The sequence below is a fragment of the Rutidosis leptorrhynchoides genome, chromosome 1 (assembly GCF_046630445.1).
Source record: "Rutidosis leptorrhynchoides isolate AG116_Rl617_1_P2 chromosome 1, CSIRO_AGI_Rlap_v1, whole genome shotgun sequence".
Lineage (NCBI taxonomy): Eukaryota > Viridiplantae > Streptophyta > Magnoliopsida > Asterales > Asteraceae > Rutidosis > Rutidosis leptorrhynchoides.
The window spans coordinates 532528570-532551192 of record NC_092333.1 but is presented as its reverse complement, the minus strand read 5'-3'; positions in this window follow the sequence as shown (position 1 = coordinate 532551192).

Genomic DNA, 22623 nt, shown 5'->3' with positions numbered 1-22623 from the left:
TCACATTCAATGTTGATCGCCTCATGAGCCATCCTAAGGAAGAAGATGTGAATCTCTCTGATTCTTTCCAAGAACTTGTCAACGAATACCTGGAAGAGACTATGGCTATATGCAGTCAAGATCAAATTTCTAAGGATCTGTTTTTTACACCTCCTGAAGGAAATCTCGACAACCATTCCGCCTTAGACCTTAGTCAACACATATCTCTTCTCTCTGAAAGTAACTTTCTTGGTAATACTATTCAAATAGCACCGCTAGGACAAGGCATTCCTTTACCTCTATTAAGGAGAAGACCGAATGAAGAAACATATTTCATTCCGGTATATCAGGAACCCCAGTCAAGGGAAGACTGTGAGGAATTTCCCGAACCTACCTTTGAAACTAAAGAAGGCATTTCTGAAGAGGAAGAATTAAGAAGGACAATTTTCAGAAATGAAGAACAGATAGCATCAGTGACCGCTACTGAAGAATCAGAATTCCAGGAGAAGTACGACTCGTTAGACCGAAAGGAGATAGCTAGGATGAATCCATCTATCGAGGAGCCTCCGGAATTGGAATTGAAGAAGTTACCTGACAATCTGGAGTATGCATTCTTAGAAGAAGGAACCCCAACTCCCCGTGATCATATCGAAGGACCTCACGCCACAAGAGAAGGCGAAGTTGATTCAAGTTTTGAAATCACATAAGAAGGCAATTGCTTGGAAGATCTCCGACATAAAAGGAATCAGCCCCAACTATTGCACCCATAAGATCTTCATGGAAGATGATTTCAAACCATTAGTTTAGAGGCAAAGAAGGGTCAACCCTATGATTCAAGAAGTCGTCAAGAAAGAAGTAATTAAACTTCTGGATGCAGGTCTGATCTATCCCATCTCTGATTCACCATGGGTCAGTCCTGTTCAAGTGGTACCCAAAAAGGGAGGGACGACCGTAATTCAAAATGAGAATAATGAGCTTATTCTAACTCGGGAAGTCACCGTTTAGAGGGTTTGCATAGATTATCGTAAACTAAACGATGCAACCCGGAAGGATCATTTTCCATTACCTTTCATCGATCAAATGTTGGAACGTCTATCAGGAAATGAGTACTACTGTTTCCTAGACGGTTTTTCCGACTACTTTCAAATTCCCCTCGATCCAAAGGACCAAGAGAAAACAACCTTCACCTGTCCTTATAGAACATTTGCCTATCGACGTATGCCCTTTGGGTTATGCAATGCACCAGCTACATTTCAGCGATGCATGGTAGCAATATTCCACGACATGATTGAGCGTTGTATGGAAGTCTTCATGGATGACTTCTCAGTCTTTGGTAGTACCTTTGATTCGCGCCTTTCAAACCTTGACAAGATGCTCACCCGGTGTGAAGAGTCAAATTTAGTTCTAAATTGGGAAAAATGTCACTTCATGGTAAAAGAAGGGATAGTTTTAGGACATTAGATCTCTAAAGCAGGAATAGAAGTTGATAAGGCTAAGATTGAGACCATCACCAAACTTCCAGAACCTACCACAGTAAGAGCGGTAAGGAGTTTCCTAGGACACGTCGGTTTCTACCGACGCTTCATTAAGGATTTTTCAAAGGTCACACGACCTCTCACTCATCTCTTAGGAAAGGAAGTCCCGTTTGTCTTCGACAAAGAATGTCGAAAAGCAGTCAACTATCTGAAAGAGCAGCTAACACATTCACCCATCATGATAGCTCCTGATTGGAGTCTACCCTTTGAGATCATGTGTGATGCGAGTGATTTCGCAGTTGAATCAGTGCTTGGACAACGGGTAGATAAACACTTTCATCCAATCTATTACGCAAACAAAACCTTAACCGGAGCTTAAGAGAATTACACTACCACTGAGAAGGAGCTGCTAGCCGTAGTATTTGCCTTCGAAAAATTCAGTTCCTATCTTATCCTGTCCAAGACTACAGTCTATACAGATCATTCAGCCCTCAAATATCTATTCACAAAGCAAGACGCGAAACCAAGACTCCTACGATGGATCTTACTCCTTCAAGAATTCGACATTGAGATCAAAGATAAGAAAGGAGCAGAGAACGTCGCAGCAGATCATCTTAGTCGTTTGGAGAACCCAACGATGGAAAAACTTGCTGAACAAGATATCAGAGATAAATTTTTGGAAGAACAGTTTATGAGTTTAGGACAAACTCACATAGGATCACAGTTTACTGACACTCCTTGGTATGCCGACATGGCCAACTACCTAGTTGCCGGAGTAGTACAAAAGGGGTTGAGTACCTCCCAAAGAAGGAAGTTCTTCAGGGATGCCAAGTACTACTACTGGGAAGATCATTACCTGTTCCGAATTTGCCCTGATCAGATAATCAGGAGGTGCGTAGATGAGAAGCAAGCAGCAGGGATTCTTCACCAATGTCATCATGGAGCTAACTTAACCGCGAGGAAAGTCTACGAATCAGGATTCTACTGGCCGTATATATTTTGAGATGCGCAAGAGCTTGTAAAGCGTTGCGACGCATGCCAAAGGCAAGGCAATATCTCTATGAAGAACGAGATGCCTAGGACTAATATCCAAGCTTGCGAAATCTTCGATATATGGGGATTAGACTTCATGGGCCCATTCCCAAAGTCTAACGGAGAAGAATACGTCCTTGTAGCAGTAGATTACGTCTCCAGATGGGTCGAAGCTCAAGCATTTCCGACTAATGATGCCAAAGTCGTCACAAATTTCCTGAAGAGACTATTCTGCAGATTTGGAGCTCCCCGTGCAATAATAAGTGATAGAGGCACACACTTCTGTAACACTCAGTTTATGAAGGTGATGCAACAATACGGAGTTACCCACAAGATGTCCACTGCCTATCATCCGCAGACCAACGGACAAGCAGAGGTCACGAACAGAGCACTCAAAAGAATCTTAGAACGAACCGTCGGCCATCATGGAAATAAATGGGCCGAGAAGCTAGACGATGCTCTGTGGGCATTCCGGACTGCGTACAAGAATCCTCTAGGAACTACACCCTACCAAATGATCTATGGAAAAGCTTGTCACCTTCCGCTAGAACTCGAATATAAAGCTCTCTGGGCGCTGAAGACCTGCAACCTCGATCCCTCAGTTACCGGAAGACATAGGAAAATTCAATTGAACGAACTTGCCGAATTGAGAGACCAAGCATATGAAACGTCATACATCTACAAGGAACGAACAAAGCTTACGCATGATGCAAAATTGATCCCTACAAAGTTCGCCCCTGGAGATAAAGTTCTTCTCTTCAATTCTCGGTTCAAGAAGTTCGCGGGAAAATTTAGATCAAGATGGAGTGGCCCATACAAATTTGTACACACTTTTCCACACGGAGCCGTGGAATTGGAAGGACCTACTGGTAATTTCAAAGTCAATGGTCACCGGTTGAAAGCTTATCTAGAAGACCACGATTGTGATGCCCCGTACAAAACCATCATGTACGGATCATCAATCAACAGGATCATTACATGGTCAAACACTGTATGCTGTTTGAAAACCGATTTGCATTCATGAAAAGATAACGTTTTACAAAAGATAATGTGCTTCCTATGAATAGAAGCATAAACATAAGTATTTGACCCTAAGGTCATTACAAAGCCATTGTTTGAAAATAACATAAATTACGAATGCAAAAGAAAAGTTCCATGATTGAGACATCTCTAAGTAATGCAGCGGAAGTCTAACACAGCAAATCTGTAACAGCAAGTTTATAACACCAAGACAGCAAGTCTAACAGCGTAAGCAACATCGTCTAAGCACCTGAGAAATACATGCTTAAAAATTCAACACGAATGTTGGTGAGCTATAGTTTGTTTGTAATCAGTAATGTAATGTAGGCCACGAGATTTCAGTGCTTCAAACAAGCGTTTCAAATCAGTAATTCAAATTAGTATGATAAAGTATATGTATAACCGTGGGCACCCGGTAACTAGACTTAACGTTTATCACCCCCTGAAAGTACACTTGGCGAGTGCGTATGTTCACGAAGTATTAAACACCCGTTAAATGCTAGCGCGACTAGCCCGAGTGGGGATGTCAAACCCTATGGATCCATATCTAAGATTCACGTTCACCGGTTCAAAGACCAATGACTAAACGTTAGCGTGCTAAGGGGAATATTTATGCCGTTATATAACCCACACACATATAAAGTTTAAGTACTCATGCCTAGCATGTAAAACGTAAAAAGCGCATGTATTCTCAGTCCCAAAAATAGTAAAAGTAGTAAAAAGGGATGCTATAACTCACAGTGAATAAGCAATACAAGTTGATACGAAAGTGTGCAAGTAGTAAGTCGGTCCGAAAGGTCGTCAACCTAAATAAAAGGTTACTAGGTCAGTAGGTCGTCTTTATAAATTCTAATAGTGCGTAAAATAAGTTTAAGTGTCATCATCATCATCATCATCATCATCATTCATCATCGTAAAAGCTAAGTAAGTTCAACAAGTATAGAGGTCAAAACAATAGGCTGACTTCGATCAGCTGCTACGGCCTCTACGTAAATCGAAAAGACGCATAATCAGTGGCTATGGCTCCGTATGGGAGTCCTATAGTTGCTGACCAATTTCTAGACTCAAAATCGTCTTAGTTTGACTATGGCAACGGTATAAGTGCGAGTAGGTCCGAATTTTCAGCACGACGTTACAAGGGAGTATTGACTTTCGGAAGGCCATAGATCCTAAACCGTAACTCGGATTAAGACGAGGTATAAACGGAAAATAATCTACTCGAAATGAACTAACTTAAAATAACCTTTCCAGTAGCCCAGGTGGTCTGATCAGATACGAAAAAAAGCAAGTAAGGTGCTCCGGTGGGGTCCTTAGTACTTGATGCTCATCACGGTTCTCATCCTTGATGCTTGTAGCTTCAAGTGTACAACTCGTTGATGGGTTAGCATCACCTTGACTAAGATTCCACCATCAACACATAATAAGTTAAGATGAAGTAAGAACACAACTCATTCAAGAGTCTTAGATGGATGATGAACCAAGGTTACATCATATCCTTAGTCTTAACACAAATTCAAGTCACATTTACAACTAAAGCTACAAACTTTACTACAATCTAACAAGTATGAACAAAATCTAAGTCAAATGAAGTGATGGAACCTTAAGCTAGAGAGCTTGGATCCTATTCACATAAGTTACAAGGTTGCAAAGCTAGAAAGCTTGAACCTTTATTGTTCTTGAAGATCTTGAAGCATAAAGCTTGGATCTTTAAGTTACATGAAGATAACAAACACAAGTTTGAATCTTTTTAACAAAATAACAAGATCATAAGTTAGAAAACTTAGATCCAACAAAAAGATATGAAGATTCAAGCTAGGAAGCTTGAATCTTGATTGTTCTTGAAGATCTTGAAGCATAAAGCTTGGATCTTTAAGTTACATGGAGATTACAAACAAAAGTTTGAATCTTTTCAACAAAATAACATGAATAAAGCTAAAAATATCTAGATCTACAAAGTTGGTGAAGATCCAAAGCTAGAAAGCTTGAATCTTCCATGTTCTTGGAGGATTCATGCTTGAATCTTCAAGATGTAATCAAGATCAAAGCTAAAGAACTTCATCTTCATGAATGATGATGGATCACGAATTGGAGAAGAGGAGAAGAAGAAGAAAAATCAAATACTTACAAGTTTAGAGTGAGAAAGACTAGAAAGAAAATAAGAGAGTAAGTGTGTGTGAAATTCAAATGAGAGCAAGTGTTAAATGAATGGATTAAGGGTGACATTTATAGGCAAATGGGGTGAGGATAAGGCCTATAGGCCGTAGGTTTAGGTAGGGGGGATGGGAGGACAAGATTTACTTTTTGGTTAATGGTTGTCTAAAGTAGGTACTTATGCTAGGATCCCATGTAACATGATGGATAATACTTGACACAAATGCTAGCATGTTTCCTCTAATTAAATGGGTAATTATCTTATTTATTATTGGGTCACTAGTAAATAATAATTGGGCTAAATAAATAGGCTACTAGCTAGAGTAGGGTGGGCTTAAGTCCAACAAGGTAGAAAGTTCAACAAGACTAACTAGTAAGCTAAATTAAATTTCTACGCGTAATTAAGCATCCAAAAACCCAAGTAATTATTATTATAAATAATAATTAATATTTCGTAGTCATAATATTCTGATTACGACAAAAGTTAAACGTGTGCGCAGTCCGCGGTTTATTCGAAACGTTAAGTGAAACTAACGGTCATAAAGGCATCCGGTGATCAAGTTAAGTAACCTATGCACTCAAAGGCACGTTTTAATATATAAATGGAAGTAAACCACGTATATCAAGATTCCAGAGTATAAAGTAGCACAGTACGCACAAATACGCAGTTTTGCAAAAAAAATACAAGGCATAAAAGCAAGTCGAAAAAGTCGGGTCGTTACATTACCCACCTGTTAATGAAAATTTCGTCCCGAAATTTTGAGGAGTGACCAACAGTGGTACCGTGTTTGAATAAGAAGGAGCATATCAAAGTTCTGTGAGACTCGTGGGCTCAGAAGTGAGTTATTTACCTTGAAAGGTACTTGGGCGTATAAAAGTAAGAATAGGTATATGCCATTGATTAAGTCTCTTGTCCTAAGAGATCAACACATTGATTTCATTTCTGGTTAACATGAGTATGTCATCTGAATATATCTACAAAAGGAAAGATGATGTTTTTAGCCTTACATGCATCTTCAGTAAGCTGGATGCGTAAAATACATCATGAATGTTACTAAACTCATCTAAAACATTGAGCGCTTATGTCGCAATACAAGGCTGACAGGTAGAATGAAAATCATAATGATCACAACCACGCAATTTGATGTCTGGATAGTGTTAGCCACGGATTTTACTAATCTCTTAATTTCGGAAGGAGACCATAGGTATAAAGAACCCGATATTTAAGAACATTTCGTTGACTAAATGAATAGAAATTTTAGCTGAAAGTGACTAATCAGACTTATTTACAATGCAATTCATAATTATCTATAGTGCCTTGAGGACGGTCTGAACGAACAATGAAGGATATCACCTTATTTACCATACTGCAGGTGAACTTATCCTTAGATGGAATGAGAGCACAGTTCCATAATGTAACTTTATCCTTTCAGTTACATATTGAGGTTAGGGTTAACATTAACTAGAACAACATATAGTTGCAACCAACGAAGGAAGGAATATGTAGAGTAACCACATCTGTGTTATAGACGTCTTAAGCAGTCCCTTCCAAGTGGATAACAAGATTCATAGATTCTTAAAGTATTTTATACTACATTTTCGAAAGAAAATTGCACGAAAGATGTGATCTTTGAACGAGAGTGAACTCTTCGAGCGGATTGATCCGAATTTATCCTTATACTTATGGGGATGCGCGGATGAGAAGATACGTGGACCTTTGGACGTAAAGAACGGTTTACTCTAAGTGAAAAGAATCTCAAAAACGATTCCTTGTACCTCAATATACTGATTCATAGAGATGGTGTTTATGAGGGTGTTGCGATTAGCCGTGAAACATTGAGAGTAGAAGCCCGTCTAGTGCCCTTCCTACGATAGGGTGACCACTAAGTGTACCTCAGAAGATGGATTTATCGGCCCGCTTTTTTGCCATGTTTAACCTTAAAAGGAACATTTTTGTGAGCGCAAAGACTTTCTAACAAATTTTATAAAACTGCCTCCAGAGTGGCTCAAGAGGTTTTAGCAAAAATCTTAATCGTAAGCTTCACCCCTAAACGGAGGGCGAGAAGAAGTGTAATCCATACATGGTGTAGACTAATATAAAAACCTTTAATGAAATCAACCAAGGAAGTTTTGAAAAACCTTTAAACATTTGAGGTGACAATATAAACGGAACGAAGTTCCTAGTAAATTTAGAAGTATGTACAACGTGTACCATTTTGCACAAAACTATTTGAATTAAGTTAAACAACTCAATAAAGGAGCGATTTTTAAATAATTTGGAGGTATAACTTGGTATGTACTGACCAAAATAAGTAAGGGTAAATTTATACATATATGATTTTATAAATCGCATAAGTGACAGAAAAGTTTTTAGTACTTTCATTTGTCCATAAATCTCGTGAGGACCCCACAAATAAACAACGTGTAAAAATTTTGTTAAACATAGTTTTCGTATTTCAGAGGTTACGAGTTGAAAAAGACTGAGTGAAAAATCTTTGGATCATCGGGTGACATGTTACTAGGTAATGAAAACTAATGAATTAAATGTAGTTTTGATAATTATCAAGACATAAGTCTTTGGCCCAAAAATGTTCACGTGCGAAGCCGTTGCTAAAAAGTGAGGTACGAAGGATAAAGCATGAGGATGAGAAGTTAATCGCTTCCTGACTTAGCAGAATGCCAAGCAGGTTATGACTAATATTAAAGTCAAAATACTGTTGGTGTTAATATCACTAGATGAGAATCCCTTGGAATAAGTCAGGACTTAGAGTTATGTATGAAAGAGCATCGCTCCAACGGGTGTAGCAAATAAGATCCTTGGGGTGACGCAAAAATTTTGAATGGTTTAAGTTTTAGTGGATGCCCGTAGGCTCTGCATGACGTGGTAGTAAGTACCTTCATCACATACACACACATGAATCTCTCAATTTCGACGGTTGTAAAGTCTTCATGATGACTTGGATACGAATAAGCAACGAAAAATTTTATATAATAAGCAACGAAATTTTTATAGAAACCGTTTTAGGTGACAATGTAAGAAAAGAAACGAAGTTCTTAGTAAACTAGGGTTATGTACAACAAGTACCATTTAAAGTAAAATATCTTTTGAATAAAAGATTTGATTTGTAAATGCGAAAGTAAAATTTCATATGTATTTGTCAAAATAAGTAATCATTTACTTTATTTTATATAACATATACGATTTCAAGAATTTGCACGAATGGCAAATAAAATAAATTTACTTTTATAAAACTTTGAGAGGATCGTACCGTAAAATAGTGTGTGAAAAATTTTTGGCAAACAAAATTTTCATATTTACAAGTTGGAAAAAGATTGATGAGGATTGAGTAAAAGATTTTGATAATTTTGGGTCATCTTTGAGGTAATAAAAACCATTGAGTTTAAATGTGGTTGATGACTATTGGTAGGGCATGAGTCTTTCGACCAAAAATGCTTAAGTGTAAAGTTGTTGCTTATAAGTGAGATACGAAAGGGAGAGTATGAGGATGATAATTAACCACTCATTGATTTTGGAAATTTCGAACTGGTATGACTAATATCGACATAAGAAAGATGATGATATGATTATCATCGAATAAGAAATCTCTCGGAATAAGTTAGGATTCAGAGTCGTGTAAGAATGAGCATCAAATAAGATTCTTGGGTAGTCCTTAAGATAGAATTTGAATCGCTGAAGTGACGGGATACATTTTCCTTTATGTATCGTTGTTCAGGTTTGTCCATTGTATCGGTTTCTTTCATGGCTAGAAAGTGAGCAGATTTGGTGAGGCGGTCAACGATAACCCGGATAGTGTCATCACTGCCTATTGTTTTCGGTAGCTTCGGGATGAAATCCATTGTCATCCCTTCCCATTTCCATTATGGGATCTCGGGTTGTTGAAGTAACCCATATGGCTTTTGGCTCACCATTCTCGCGAGGTATACGAATAATCTTCTTACTATAAATAACGTACGCTTTCATCCTTGAAAGCCAGTCCGTTCCAACTATTTCATCAAAACTTCCTAACTTGATGAGTATTAGGTTAATCCTAAAGTCCATTCCAACTTTTATATCACGTTGATAACATATGCTTGTGCGTAAGTAACTAATCCTTTCCAACTACTACTATATGACTTCCAAGTTTTGTTGGCATGAGGTCATCTCCAAATGACCCACCTATTGATTTTAAGGTACTACCTTAAATTACTCCTCTATCTCTGCCAGCTTACCATTAGCTTGTCCTATAGAATACTTAACTCTCATGATTGTTAATGGCTTATTAGTCATAACACTAAGGCTCTTAGATATAAGGTTTCTATCGCTCTAGCACTAAACAACTCCGAGACAATAAAACGTTGTGACAAAACGTACCCTAACTAAAATCAGGATCCATGCGAGTCTCCATAACTGAGATAACGATTGCTCTACCTCAAGTAAGTCCAAGGTTTTTTTTTTCCTATTTGAGAACTTTTTCCTTAAGTGTCTAGGGTGTCTATATCTATAACAGATTTTCGGGTTATCAATTCTGCAAACAAGGCCCTTCTCGTACAGTATCTAGGCTTAGTGGTCATTCCTACCTTTAACAGACCATAATGAGTATACTCAAGTGGTTCCTACCAAAATTTTCTTCGAATCACTTCATATTCCTTATATAGTAACATTAGGACTTCGGCATGATTTACTTCAATATAACCACGCTGGCCTGACGTCATTATATTGTACTAAATCGTACGTTCATTCCAATATCACTCCATATGGCCAATGTAACGTGATCACCTCAAGTTCTACTCGAATTCATCTAACGGTGCTTTATCTATGCTATCTCAAAACAAAATCTCACGGTTTCTCAGTGTGGATGAGTAGGTTCCATAGGTCATGCATCAATGCCTAAATGTCCCGAAATTTCTTCAAAATGTTCGGGTTCAAGTAACGTCGTTAGGTTCCTTTCTAGTAATTCCATCGGGGTCTCGTGTCGAGTTATACGTGTAACAAGTAGTAATACGATATGTTTTGAGGCGACTCCCAAGTCTTTGGGTATGGCTGAGCATCAGTAGAAGGCACTATGACCTTGTGGAAGGAGATGCCTTTCTAACTTCTCCAATGCCTAAGAATGTTAGGGACCTAAGTCTAGAAGTGTCGTTAGATCGTCGAGTAGTGGTGAAGAATGAAAGAGATGAGTGACGGTCATGAAAGCGTATGGGATACGAGTCAAGTTGCCGAAAGTGAGCAACCTTCTAATGTTCATACGTTGTATGTGGCTAATTAGAGTGAACTCGGGGTGTGGTTACTCCGACAAGTCCTCACATATCTCCTCCTCGGAGGATCAACTTAAATGGGTGTGTCATCCGAGGGGTACTCCTCCTAGATTGCGTGAAGTAATGTTTCGATCTCTGGAATGGTGGAACGGTAGTAACAGGTGGATTACAATACTAATCCTTAGAGTTTAGACGAGTGGAGAAAAGGGTTCAGAAAAACATTTGAACTAGGTAGGATAAATTCTCCAAGTCGGTACAGCGAAAAGCAGACGGGTAGCAAGCACGTAATCAGGCATAGTAACTACATCATCCTAGATCGTCTACAACAGTACATAGCATGGCAGTAATAGCAGTATCAACAGAAGTATCATGCAAAAACCAGATAGTAGCATGCAGTAGTGAGAATAGGCAGCAGCATACAGTAAGTTCACATAGCAGTGAAAGTAGGCAGTAGCATGCAACAAGTTTATACAACAGTAGAAGTAAGCAGTGGCATGCAGTAGTAGTACGCAGTAACATGCAGTAATATAACACAGTAGCATGCAGCAGGTTCCGCAGAAACAAGTAAACGAGCAAGTTGTAGATTAGTCCTATTAGCGAATCCTACTCGACTCGGTCAAGACTCACTAATGCAACCTAATTCCCTACAACCAATGCTCTGATACCAAATGTGATGCCCCGTACAAAACCATCGTGTATGGATCATCAATCAACAGGATCATTACATGGTCAAACACTATATGCTGTTTGAAAACCGATTTGCATTCATGAAAAGATAACGTTTTACAAAAGATAATGTGCTTCCTATGAATAGAAGCATAAACATAAGTATTTGACCCTAAGGTCGTTACAAAGCCATTGTTTGAAAATAACATAAATTACGAATGCAAAAGAAAAGTTCCATGATTGAGACATCTCTAAGTAATGCAGCGGAAGTCTAACACAGCAAATCTGTAACAGCAAGTTTATAACACCAAGACAGAAAGTCTAACAGCGGAAGCAACATCGTCTAAGCACCTGAGAAATACATGCTTAAAAAGTCAACACGAATGTTGGTGAGCTATAGTTTGTTTGTAATCAATAATGTAATGTAAGCCACGAGATTTCAGTGCTTCAAACAAGCGTTTCAAATCAGTAATTCAAATCAGTATGATAAAGTATATGTATAACCGTGGGCACCCGGTAACTAGACTTAACGTTTATCACCCCCTGAAAGTACACTTGGTGAGTGCGTATGTTCACGAAGTATTAAACACCCGTTAAATGCTAGCGCGACTAGCCCGAGCGGGGATGTCAAACCCTATGGATCCATATCTAAGATTCGCGTTCACCGGTTCAAAGACCAATGACTAAACGTTAGCGTGCTAAGGGGAATATTTATGCCGTTATATAACCCACACTCATATAAAGTTTAAGTACTCGTGCCTAGCATGTAAAACGTAAAAAGCGCATGTATTCTCAGTCCCAAAAATAGTAAAAGTAGTAAAAAGGGATGCTATAACTCACAGTGAATAAGCAATACAAGTTGATACGAAAGTGTGCAAGTAGTAAGTCGGTCCGAAAGGTCGTCAACCTAAATCAAAGGTTACTAGGTCAGTAGGTTGTCTTTATAAATTCTAATAGTGCGTAAAATAAGTTTAAGTGTCATCATCATCATCATCATTCATCATCGTAAAAGTTAAGTAAGTTCAACAAGTATAGAGGTCAAAACAATAGGCTGACTTCGATCAGCTGCTACGGCCTCTACGTAAATCGAAAAGACGCATAATCAGTGGTTATGGCTCCGTATGGGAGTCCTATAGTTTCTAACCAATTTCTAGACTCAAACTCGTCTTAGTTTGACCGTGGAGACGGTCTAAGTGCGAGTAGGTCCGAATTTTCAGCACGACGTTACAAGGGAGTATTGACTTTTGGAAGGCCATAGATCCTAAACCGTAACTCAGATTAAGACGAGGTCTAAACGGAAAATCATCTAATTGAAACGAACTAACTGAAAATAAACTTTCCACTAGCCCAGGTGGTCTGATAAGATACGAAAAACAGCAAGTAAGGTGCTCCGGTGGGGTCCTTAGTACTTGATGCTCATCACGGTTCTCATCCTTGATGCTTGTAGCTTCAAGTGTACAACTCGTTGATGGGTTAGCATCACCTTGACTAAGATTCCACCATCAACACATAATAAGTTAAGACTAAGTAAGAACACAACTCATTCAAGAGTCTTAGATGGATGATGAACCAAGGTTACATCATATCCTTAGTCTTAACACAAATTCAAGTCACATTTACAACTAAAGCTACAAACTTTACTACAATCAAACAAGTATGAACAAAATCTAAGTCAAATGAAGTGATGGAACCCTAAGCTAGAGAGCTTGGATCCTATTCACACAAGTTACAAGGTTGCAAAGCTAGAAAGCTTGAACCTTTATTGTTCTTGAGGATCTTGAAGCATAAAGCTTGGATCTTTAAGTTACATGAAGATAACAAACACAAGTTTGAATCTTTTTAACAAAATAACAAGATCATAAGTTAGAAAACTTAGATCCAACAAAAAGATATGAAGATTCAAGCTAGGAAGCTTGAATCTTGATTGTTCTTGAAGATCTTGAAGCATAAAGCTTGGATCTTTAAGTTACATGAAGATTACAAACAAAAGTTTGAATCTTTTCAACAAAATAACATGAATAAAGCTAAAAATATCTAGATCTACAAAGTTGGTGAAGATCCAAAGCTAGAAAGCTTGAATCTTCCATGTTCTTGAAGGATTCATGCTTGAATCTTCAAGATGTAATCAAGATCAAAGCTAAAGAACTTGATCTTCATGAATGATGATGGATCACAAATTGGAGAAGAGGAGAAGAAGAAGAAAAATCAAATACTTACAAGTTTAGAGTGAGAAAGACTAGAAAGGAAATAAGAGAGTAAGTGTGTGTGAAATTCAAATGAGAGCAAGTGTTAAATGAATGGATTAAGGGTGATATTTATAGGAAAATGGGGTGAGGATAAGACCTATAGGCCGTAGGTTTAGGTAGGGGGATGGGAGGACAAGATTTACTTTTTGGTTAATGGTTGTCTAAAGTAGGTACTTATGCTAGGATCCCATGTAACATTATGGATAATACTTGACACAAATGCTAGCATGTTCCCTCTAATTAAATGGGTAATTGTCTTATTTATTATTGGGTCACTAGTAAATAATAATTGGGCTAAATAAATGGGCTACTAGCTAGAGTAGGGTGGGCTTAAGTCTAACAAGGTAGAAAGTCCAACAAGACTAACTAGTAAGCTAAATTTAATTTCTACGCGTAATTAAGCATCCAAAAACCCAAGTAATTATTATTATAAAATAATAATTAATATTTCTTAGTCATAATATTCTGATTACGACAAAAGTTAAACGTGTGCGCAGTCCGCGGTTTATTCGAAATGTTAAGTGACACTAACGGTCATAAAGGCATCCGGTGATCAAGTTAAGTAACCTATGCATTCAAAGGCACGTTTTAATATATAAATGGAAGTAAACCACGTATATCAAGATTCTAGAGTATAAAGTAGCACAGTACGCACAAATACACAGTTTCGAAAAAAAAACATAAAAGCAAGTCAAAAAAGTCGGGTCGTTACAACGATATGGAGGAGCACCTCTTCTCCTTTGATCCATTCTGAAGATCTGACAAGGAAAAGTTGAGCTGTAATGACTTGATAAACAAAGCGCTCTTGGGAGGCACCCCTTGCTTATCCTTTTTATTATTTCTTACTATTTTCTTTTCAATTATTTTCAGTCTTGAGATATTATTTCTGTACTAACAACTAAGCGTCATACTTGTGCTTAGTACTTACAAGTTTGTTGAATGTGTTTAGAAACAATGCCAAGTTCAGGAGCATCAGCTTACATTCCAGTTCGCAGGAGGAGGACTCCTGTAGTCTACTCATCCGAAAGTAGTGCTGATCAGAACAGGCTATCAACAGGGCAATTAGGCCCAAGGCGATTGATATTAGAGAGCGTAGAGGAAGATATCGGCACAACACCACCAGCTCCTCCCGTCCGACGATCTAGACGTTTAGCCAAGAGACCAGCTGAAATGTCCCGTTCTTATTGATTAAAAACGTTCCATATTAATTGATTTCGTTGCGAGGTTTTGACCTCTATATGAGACGTTTTTCAAAGACTGCATTCATTTTAAAACAAACCATATCCTTTATTTCATCAATAAAGGTTTAAAAAGCTTTACGTAGATTATCAAATAATGATAATCTAAAATATCCTGTTTACACACGACCATTACATAATGGTTTTCAATACAAATATGTTACAACAAAATAAGTTTCTTGAATGCAGTTTTTACACAATATTATACAAGCATGGACTCCAAATCTCGTCCTTATTTAAGTATGCGACAGCGGAAGCTCTTAATCACCTGAGAATAAACATGCTTAAAACGTCAACAAAAATGTTGGTGAGTTATAGGTTTAACCTATATATATCAAATCATAATAATAGACCACAAGATTTCATATTTCAATACACATCCCATACATAGAGATAAAAATCATTCATATGGTGAACACCTGGTAACCGACATTAAGAAGATGCATATATAAGAATATCCCCATCATTCCGGGACACCCTTCGGATATGATATAAATTTCGAAGTACTAAAGCATCCGGTACTTTGGATGGGGTTTGTTAGGCCCAATAGATCTATCTTTAGGATTCGCGTTAATTAGGGTGTTTGTTCCCTAATTCTTAGATTACCAGACTTAATAAAAAGGGGCATATTCGATTTCAATAATTCAACCATGGAATGTAGTTTCACGTACTTGTGTCTATTTTGTAAATCATTTATAAAACCTGCATGTATTCTCATCCCAAAAATATTAGATTTTAAAAGTGGGACTATAACTCACTTTCACAGATTTTTACTTCGTCGGGAAGTAAGACTTGGCCACTGGTTGATTCACGAACCTATAACAATATATACATATATATCAAAGTATGTTCAAAATATATTTACAACACTTTTAATATATTTTGATGTTTTAAGTTTATTAAGTCAGCTGTCCTCGTTAGTAACCTACAACTAGTTGTCCACAGTTAGATGTACAGAAATAAATCGATAAATATTATCTTGAATCAATCCACGACCCAGTGTATACGTATCTCAGTATTGATCACAACTCAAACTATATATATTTTGGAATCAACCTCAACCCTGTATAGCTAACTCCAACATTCACATATAGAGTGTCTATGGTTGTTCCGAAATATATATAGATGTGTCGACATGATAGGTCGAAACATTGTATACGTGTCTATGGTATCTCAAGATTACATAATATACAATACAAGTTGATTAAGTTATGGTTGGAATAGATTTGTTACCAATTTTCACGTAGCTAAAATGAGAAAAATTATCCAATCTTGTTTTACCCATAACTTCTTCATTTTAAATCCGTTTTGGATTTATTTCCTTGGATAAACCTACTAAAAAAGAGAAAAATATATCTAGCTTCAACGGATCCTTGGATGGCTCGAAGTTCTTGAAGCAGAATCATGACACGAAAACAAGTTCAAGTAAGATCATCACTTGAAATAAGATTGTTATAGTTATAGAAATTGAACCAAAGTTTGAATATGATTATTACCTTGTATTAGAATGATAACCTACTGTAAGAAACAAAGATTTCTTGAGGTTGGATGATCACCTTACAAGATTGAAAGTGAGCTAGCAAACTTGAAAGTATTCTTGATTTTATGTAACTAGAACTTGTAGAATAAATGAAGAACACTTAGAACTTGAAGATAGAACTTGAGAGAGATCAATTAGATGAAGAAAATTGAAGAATGAAAGTGTTTGTAGGTGTTTTTAGTCGTTGGTGTATGGATTAGATATAAAGGATATGTAATTTTGTTTTCATGTAAATAAGTCATGAATGATTACTCATATTTTTGTAATTTTATGAGATATTTCATGCTAGTTGCCAAATGATGGTTCCCACATGTGTTAGGTGACTCACATGGGCTGCTAAGAGCTGATCATTGGAGTGTATATACCAATAGTACATACATCTAAAAGCTGTGTATTGTACGAGTACGAATACGGGTGCATACGAGTAGAATTGTTGATGAAACTGAACGAGGATGTAATTGTAAGCATTTTTGTTAAGTAGAAGTATTTTGATAAGTGTATTGAAGTCTTTCAAAATTGTATAAATACATATTAAAACACTACATGTATATACATTTTAACTGAGTCGTTAAGTCATCGTTAGTCGTTACATGTAAGTGTTGTTTTGAAACCTTTAGGTTAACGATCTTGTTAAATGTTGTTAACCCAATGTTTATAATATCAAATGAGATTTTAAATTATTATATTATCATGATATTATCATGTATGAATATCATTAAATGTCTTTACAACGATAATCGTTACATATATGTCTCGTTTAAAAATCATTAAGTTAGTAGTCTTGTTTTTACATATGTAGTTCATTGTTAATATACTTAATGATATGTTTACTTATCATAGTATCATTTTAACTATATATATATCCATATATATGTCATCATATAGTTTTTACAAGTTTTAACGTTCGTGAATCACCGGTCAACTTGGGTGGTCAATTGTCTATATGAAACATATTTCAATTAATCAAGTCTTAACAAGTTTGATTGCTTAACATGTTGGAAACATTTAATCATGTAAATATCAATCTCAATTAATATATATAAACATGGAAAAGTTCGGGTCACTACACCAGCCGAGCATACACAGTTGCCAGATACGCATGAGCCAAAGATAGTGATACATTACGGAGCTACGTTGAGTGACCCTGATGTTGCATGGGCACTGCTCAGAGATCAGCAGAGACTTTACAAGGCTCTGAGAGCATACCTCCAGCGTGAGGGATGCCACACAGTACTCTGGGCCCATCTTCATTTAGGCTAGCACGCCGTGTTCAGCCGACACGACGAGCTACGCCCAGGCGCTCCACACCAGCTTCAGTTCACTCCATTGCCTCAGCTGCTATGCCTGCACACGCTACTCCTATCCCCATCACGCCGCCTGCCCCAGTCACTGAGCCAGTTCCAGTCACTGAGTTACCAGAGGGTGGTCACCTAGTCACTATTCCTATTTCAGTGGAGCCGCCAACGGCCCAGGCATTTGAGATCACTGGGAGCATACCTAACGAGGAGCCTTTCCCAGACTTATCTCACATGGAGATGCCAGCAGACTTATGTCTAGATTCATTACTTGGCCCTGAGTTGGATATAGGACAGCCTCTCGAGTACTTGCCGAACCTCGAGGATGACGAGATCTTCATATACTTTGCAGAACCGACACAGCATTGACAGGATAGTATCCCATAGACTACTTTATCTTTATTTTATCTTTTAGTTTTATCTTTTTGAAGCATTGTACTAAAAAGTTATATATAGTGGAAATGTTGCCTTTCTCTTTTGTTCTTCATGCAGAAATATTATTAAAAGAGACTGGTACGTAGGAGATTGACCGTAGGAAGGCCAGCACTAGGAAAGTAACACGACCATAGGGAAGTAATCCTTCCTCAAACCTATTTCAATTATAACGCACTAAAATCTCTAAGTGTGGGGTAACCCCCGTAACCAACTTAGAATTTTAGAAGGCATGTCCTTAATTTATAAAGTATTAAAAAATTCTTTCTAGAGAACATTAGGAACAATGTTCTTCTAAGTGTGGGGTAATGGGTAAGGTTTTTAAAGGACAAAAAGTTTTAAAGTCAAGTAACCATAAAACGCCAGGTTTTGAAAAAAAATTCTTTTGTCCAAAAGCAATTAAGCAATGGATATTGGGTAATTTTGAAAAATTCTTACTTTGTTTTTGCCCAAAAGATCTAATAAAATTGCTAGAAATCGGTTTTCGGAACATTTATTAGAACGGAACGATTAAGCTGAAACTTATGTTTTGTGTCAAAAGATTTCTTTTAAGAAAATATGTAAAAGGCTACGCATGATCAAGCACGACCCCTACTCTAAAAAGTGAGGAATCTTGGACCCAAAGTATCTGTATGACCCATCAAATCTACAGTACTTTATTTTTTCAATTGATGAGCGTGCCGGTGTACGATTCAAGTTAGAACTTGGTTCAGACATACGTTTCAAGACCAATGGTTAGTAAGCGCCATACGTGGTGCAGGTGCGATACTCCTTCCGAAATCATTCTGAATAGAAAAGACAAAAAGCCATTCGTTTCTGTTTCCATTCCATGTATTTCAAACCAACCAACTCACAAAAAGAGTTGATGAATCAGAAATATTCACCCCAAATTCACTCCCAAAATACACCATTCACATTCATTCCCCTTTCCATTCACAAAAGATCCAGAGATTAATGAAGAGATAGATCGATCAAATTCGCTTCAAAAGCACTAGTCAAAAGATTCCGAACCCCTGATTGTTTTTGATAGGTCAAAGACCTATTTTCAGTGGATTATAACTTCCTCTCTGGCACCAGGAACGAAAGACAAAAGTTATGAAGAAAGGGTATGCAAAAAAAAATATGTTTATGAAAGAGCAAAGTCTCTAAGAGCAAAGTCACTAAATAAGGCAAAAAGAAACCCAAGGAGATGCCCTGAAGAAGAATGATGGAAGAGCAAAAGAAAATTCTAGACAAAGTCTTAGCAAAATTCGCCTCTTCCGAAGAAAACCTTTACGAAATTCTCAGCCATTATCTATCCAAAATGGATACTCTGAAGAATTAAAGTCTATCAATTCTCTCAAATCAAAAGATCTGGATACCTTTCACCGAAACTCATAAATTTCCAACCAAACCCTATAACCCGTCTTCCTCTTGAAAGAATGCTTAGGAAGAAGATCAGTGCCGTCCTTACTTAACCGGTGGAGATATCGATGCTTTACCAAGCCTATGATGAGAACTGTTACACGACTGGCTTCTGAGCGACAATACAATTAGAATAGGACACCCTAAACACTTGAGTGATATGAGTGATCCGTCAGTGAGGAGCCTGATCATGTATACTCTACATCCGAGAGTTGGAAAGTACGCCTTTTCCAGCGACCAAATCATCGAAGCTCGAAACTTTTTCTAATACTTTCGAAAGATGTGCCAAATTCTAATGAAGGCATAATAAAAAATCTACGGGTAGGGGCAAGGGAGAATCTATTAGAAAGATCCTTATATTCCCGCTTTCTTGCTTGAGGACAAGCAAAGCTAAGTGTGGGGTATTTGATATCGGGCAAAAAGTCACGTTTTTACCCCCTAAATTAAGCCCTAAAATAACAAAGATTAAAACTTTGTCGGCAAAATTATCGCTTTTTTGGTTGATTTTGTAGATTAAGTAATTACAAAGGTGATGCAAAAAGAATCGAGTAAAACGGAGCTAAAACGAAGATTCTAGAGCGAAAACGGTGAAAGACAAAAAATCAAGTTACGATCCAGTGAATCAAGGCCTGATCAGCACCACGTACGGCCTGCCATACTGGATGCCACTATGGGTACGGCCTACCAATACGCCCCACCATACGCCTATGGAAAACGGCCTGCCATTCAAAACGGCTTGCCAATACGGCCTGCCATACGGCCTGCCGGCCGTATTTGGCAAAATTCTGGTCTATTTAAGGGCCTTTCTCCATTCATTCCAAGACACACTCAAGTTGCAATTCAATTTATATTTTCAATATTTTAGTTAGTTTTTAGTAGTAGTTAGCTTAGCTTTTATTTTCAGGAGGATATCCCGGCGAGTCCCTGCGATCCCGGGCAGATTAGTTCGGCCTTTTCAGGTTTTTATCCGAAACGCTTGTCTTTTGTATTAAACATGTATTCTTACTTTTTATGTTTAATAATGCGTTCTTATATTGCCATGATAGCTTAATTTATCTGTATGTTGCCATGATAGAAGTTTGAGTTAGCGTAATTATGTTAATTTAGTACGATTACTGTTATAATACTGAACTAGGAAGTCTGATAGATTTGTATGCTAGCATCTTAAGGATTGACCAACTTAGGTTGTGATCAGGACTTGTCCACCTATATGAAATTAGCTACTTCATAGGAGTAAGACCCCTGGTTATACTGTATTTGAAGATTCTATGAACTCGGTATGGCCGGAGTTCCCGAGAGGCATTTAATGCACTTTTAGGACACGGAACCTAGGAATTGAGACATGAATGACCTAGTATGCCTATTGAATGTTCCGAAGAGACCTCTTAGGAGCTGTTAATATCTAGTTAGTACCTTTACTGTATGACCCAAGCCTATTGAATGTTCTTGTCTGATTGTTGCCCTAGGTCTTAGTCATATCAACTGTTTAGGTACTCGTTAGGTTTCTATCTGCTTTACTATCAGTATATTAACTGTGATGCTGTATAATGTTTGATTTGTTATGATCTCACTAGTATGATGAAATGGTTGTTAGTTTTCATTTAAGGTTTTGCCAACTTAAACCGACGGACTCCTTCCGTTTGTGATCAGTGTTCAATCAACACGGCACGTTGTTATTCAGTTATCTAAACTGATAACGAAGGTTAGGATTAGAGCTTAACTCACTAATAAACCTAGTACTTCACTGAGGATAACCTCCGAGGTATTGTTACACTTCAGTTATACGACCAAGTGACATACTTCTCACTGCTCAAAGAGAACTCCGAGAGTTCAGAGATAAGTAGGTCTGTGTAATTGGCTCATCCAACCAGATCAACATCAATCCAAACATAGTCTTAACATAAGCATAATTACCTTTCCCTAACCCAATACTGATATCTTGGTCAACATTTCCCTGATCTGCATACTCCGAATATCCTTCCACTTTATTACTTTTCTGCATTTAGGACCTTTAGCTAAAATCAACTACTATCTTTTATCCAGGTAATTTAACTAAAAGACAATTATCCACTTGATCTTTAATTCGTTAATCAGCATAAAATTCGATACTAGGTTAACTTACACCTTCTACACCTTAGAAAGTAAAAGTAAATTTAGGCCTCGTAAAATATAAATAAACAAAACCTTTGTGTGCTACCAAATTGAACATACTGCGGCCTAACGACACCGCACGAATAAAACCATCCATTAGTGTCATATCACTTGTCCAAGGTGAAGACGAGTGTGATCTTGGAGTAGTGTTGGTGTGGCTTATTGAAGATCATTTGGTGTAAACGGATCTTTACCGGATTTGGAGAAATGCTTAGTGAAACTAACTCACGATTAGTGAATCGGGGAGTGGATTAAGGAGGATTAGTTAACATCCTCCCGAACCACTATAAATCCTTCGTGTTTGTGCACTTACATTCTTTATATACTTGCATTAACAAACACAAACGCTTCCACACTTGAAACTTATGTTTTGATTGTTAAAGATTTTGAAAAAGTTTTAACAAATCATTAAGGAACTATTCACCCCCTCTAGTTCCTTACATCATGTGTAGATGTATTCTCATCCCATGTCAGATTACTATCCTAATTAGTAGAATTATTAATTATATTACTTTACTCTCCATTTGCTTCCTTCTCCCCCTCATGACTATTCTCATGATCAGACTCGTCATGTTCATCATTTTGTGGACTTTATGCCCGAGAAAAAGAAGTAATTAGATATTTTGCACGTGCTCTTTTAAATGCAGTAAGAGCCGCATCGCGAATACAATCAAGATTCTCTTTCGAGAATATACGTGCAAGTACACTTCTTCTAAATCATTGAAATAGTTCCGGGAT